Raw genomic sequence first — 2,987 nt, forward strand, 5'->3', positions numbered from 1 at the left:
CTCTTTCCTTTCTGCCATTCATTTAAACTCCCTGCAAGAGGCTCTGCCCATCACTGCCCCTGTGTTAAACCCATCATTTGGGCAGATTTTTGTTACCAGTGGAAAATGTTTCCATAGCTGTGACAAACGAACCAGAGTAATGTAAGATGTTAACATCAGACGAAGCTGGGTGAGGAGTGGGTGGGAATTCTTTGTATTCTCTCTGCAACTTTTCTGTAAATCTAGGACTATTCTAAAACTAGAAATTGGTTCAAAATTTCTGCCTCTAAAAGAGGTCACGAGAATTGAGCCAGCATCTGGGTACAAGTTTGTCCATGCTTTTTGTGGTTGTTTCTCAGGCAAAAGCGTCGAGGTTAAAGTTGGACAGTCATCTGTTTTTATGGTTTGTTTTCTCCCCCAATGAAGGACGCTCATTCACAGAAGCCACAAGCAAAGAGCAAGTGTTTGACTCCTTCATACAGGAAGTGATGATCAAATCTTAAGATGGGGTATGGAATTCAAGCCTTGGACTGGCGGGATCATTCATTCAGGGCAATGTTTCCACTGCATTGCATAATCACCATCGTGATCTCCATTCCACAGCTGTGATTAAGAAACCCTGTGGGGTTGATAACAGTAGCTGGCTTCTCCCCACAGTCATCCCGAGTTAGAGGTCTATTTGAACCATGGCCCGCAGCTTCCTTATTAAAATATAATTCTATCCAGATAGTTCTGATTGTGCTCAGGTTTCTGACACAGCTGTTTTCTCCAGTAATTAATTAGGATTTCATACAGCGTATAATGTTTATTGAGTCTTTATATTGTGGTAAGCATTGGCCTATATCTTAAGTGTCCAATCACAGGGCATGCCAAGGATGGCCAGGATACAGGCTCTCTGAGGATGACTACATTGTAATGTTGTTTTGCTCCCTAAGTACCCAGGATGTACCATGTCATAAAAACACTCGGTGGGGAGGCATCCATGCTATGGGAATGGTTGTGCCTTACAGTGGGAAGAGCAGGGACTTTGGAGTTGGATATCTGGATTTTAGTCCTGGCTATTACATTTATTTGCCCCTGGGCAAGTTACTTAAACCCTCAGAGTCTCAGTTGTCCTATCTGGAAATGAGGGTCCTAACATCTTCCTGGGAGTACCGTTTCCTGGATTGGAGAGTGGATGTGATGTGCCAGGTACAACATAACCTTTCAGGAAGTGGTTCATTTAAATTACTTCTTGGTAGACCATGAGCTGTGTTAGGAATTTAAGCAGCTGACGAAAGCATAACTGTAAAAAAAGCTAGAGTCTTCTTTAGGGGTGTCCAATGTAGATGGCAAAGAGAGTTGTGCAGAAGAATAATGACCATTCCGTGAACTCAGTAGAGAAAGCAAGTGCTCTGAGTGGCTTCTCAGTGCCACCTTGAATTAAGTCACTGTCATTACAGTGAGCATGACCGAGGAGGAAATACAGTAGAACATTATCACCCATTAATAAGTGAACATGGGTTCAGCCATTTGAGCAAAGAGATGCCATCATAGACTCGTGGCCCTGGGACAATGGGCCCAGATGGGTGTCTAGTCTAAAGCTATGTCTGAACTTCACCCTAAAAGATGTGTCTCAAAATGGACACTGTCTCTTACTGCTGCCTCTCAGGCACTGAAAGAAAGCAGAATGAGGAAAAGAGTCTGCAGGTGTGTGTGTGTGTGTGTGTGTGTGTGTGTGTATGATATTTATTCTTTCATTCCTTCAACAAATATGTATCAGGCTCCTTTCATGCATCTGGCACTGAGTTAGACAATGGGTATTCACTTGCGATCAATACACTGATCAGGCCAGACAATGTCTGTTCTACTGTTAATAAATAAACAGACAGTAAGAAGTGCTATGAAAATTGCCTAAGATAAACTGCGCCTGGCTTAAAGATTTTCTGATCTCTAGCTCACTCTGTATAACTGAAAGGATACTGAGCAAATATTGACAGAGTATCTCCCAGTCATGAATCGAGAATGAATGGGCGTGGATAATGGCGCCCACTGAATAGATTGGTTGAACCCCTTGAATGAATGGGCCTTCCCTGAAGGCTGTGGAATTTGATGGAAACTGAAATGGACCGAGAGTCCAAAAGGATATTTAACATGCTGCCCATTTGCCATATGAGAGCCAGGTTTCCAAAGCTAAAGCACCAGGAATGGTGGAATAAATCATTCAGATTACCTTACCTTCTCTCAGCACTCTGCTCTTCTCTCTCGTGCCCTCTTTCCTCCTGATCCACAATCGCTTTTGCTTAAATTGCTTAGAAAAACTACCTAACTTTTCCATTTCCTTTGACTACAGAACTGTGGTCCATCAGACTTAACCAGTTCCTAGAACAATTTCTTTCGTCTGTTCGGTCAACAAGTTCTGGATAATCAGGCTCCGCTATTCTAGATCCTACATCAGTATTTGGGGCAACTAAACTCCGGGTAGAGATCGGAGGTCGAAAACAAACTTTAAGTTAATTATGTTGTTTTTTTAAATAAGGAAAATAAGTATTAGTCTATAAAAGTTAGTTCTGATAAATTATTAGCCACTACTTGCAGGAAATCACTCCAAATTTTGCTACAGTAGTATTTTCACACACACACACACACACACACACACACACACACACACACACACACAAGAATGCAGAAGCAATATGTCTTTTCTCAAATTGTCACTGATCTATTATTTTGCTCCTTTAGAATATCACCTAGCCTTCTGTAGCAGTTTTATGATACAGATTTCCATAAGCATTTAAAAAGCCAAAGTTAAGAGTTTTGGCTATGTGCCATTTAGTTATTAAAGGAAAAAGATCTGGCTTCTAGTCTTTAAGCAAACTCAACCTCAGTCCCCACATTATGATGACCAAGTCCCTTTATAACCACAAAATTCTATTATCTCTAATACATGGCGACCTGCTAAAAATTAAATTGAGTTACACAGAATAAGATCTGACAGAGCTCTTCAAACAAAGCCACAGGAATAAAGA

Source organism: Ursus americanus, chromosome 10 (genome assembly GCF_024610735.1).
Source record: "Ursus americanus isolate L20-20 chromosome 10, mUrsAme1.1.p, whole genome shotgun sequence".
Taxonomy (NCBI): Eukaryota; Metazoa; Chordata; class Mammalia; order Carnivora; family Ursidae; genus Ursus; species Ursus americanus.